This window comes from Ailuropoda melanoleuca, chromosome 7 (genome assembly GCF_002007445.2).
Source record: "Ailuropoda melanoleuca isolate Jingjing chromosome 7, ASM200744v2, whole genome shotgun sequence".
Taxonomy (NCBI): Eukaryota; Metazoa; Chordata; class Mammalia; order Carnivora; family Ursidae; genus Ailuropoda; species Ailuropoda melanoleuca.
In genome coordinates this window covers 108,659,920-108,660,565 of record NC_048224.1, presented here as the reverse complement: position 1 = coordinate 108,660,565, position 646 = coordinate 108,659,920, and positions in this window count along the sequence as shown.

Sequence of the window (646 nt, the reverse complement as noted above, 5' to 3'; positions counted from 1 at the left end):
GGGAGGACGCCCCCGCTTCGCCCGCAACGTGCGCAGCTCCGGAACCCAAACAATGATCCCCCTTCCTTCCTCGCCCAGCCCTCCGCCCGCCCCACCCCCGAGCGCACCCCAGCATCCAAGGCACGGCCCGCCCGGACTGCCCCTGCCCGGACCCCATTGTTGCCCGATCCGGGCGATGCCCGGCGCCCGGGGGCGGTCCCCGGGAGCCGCCGCGCCGCCGTGCCCACAGCCTCGGCTGGCCGCTGGAGTCGGCTCCGCCCACACCTTTCCAAGTTAGCCGGCGGGCGAGCCGCGGGGACTGCTCTGGCGCCCGGCCCCCTCCCTGCACGCCCCCACCCGGGCCGGAGCGGGGAGGGGGCGGGGGGCCGAGCGGGCTCCGCGCTCGATTTGCCTCCGAATTCTCTTTCTAAGGCTGCCTTGCGCGCTCTGACACAAAAGAGGGGACTTTCTCGCGGCTCAGCGCGAGTCCTCGCCTGGCGAGTTGCAATCCGGGGGTTCCACCCGCCGCGAGGCCCCGCGGGCCCCCCTCGGCCGACGGCTCCCAAAGCTCCGTTGGCCATGTGTAGATTATTTTGGGTGCCGCAGCAAGGTGGTGCAGGTGAAAGGGAAGCTCGGCCGAGGCCGGAGGCCGGGGGGCGGGGGCAGG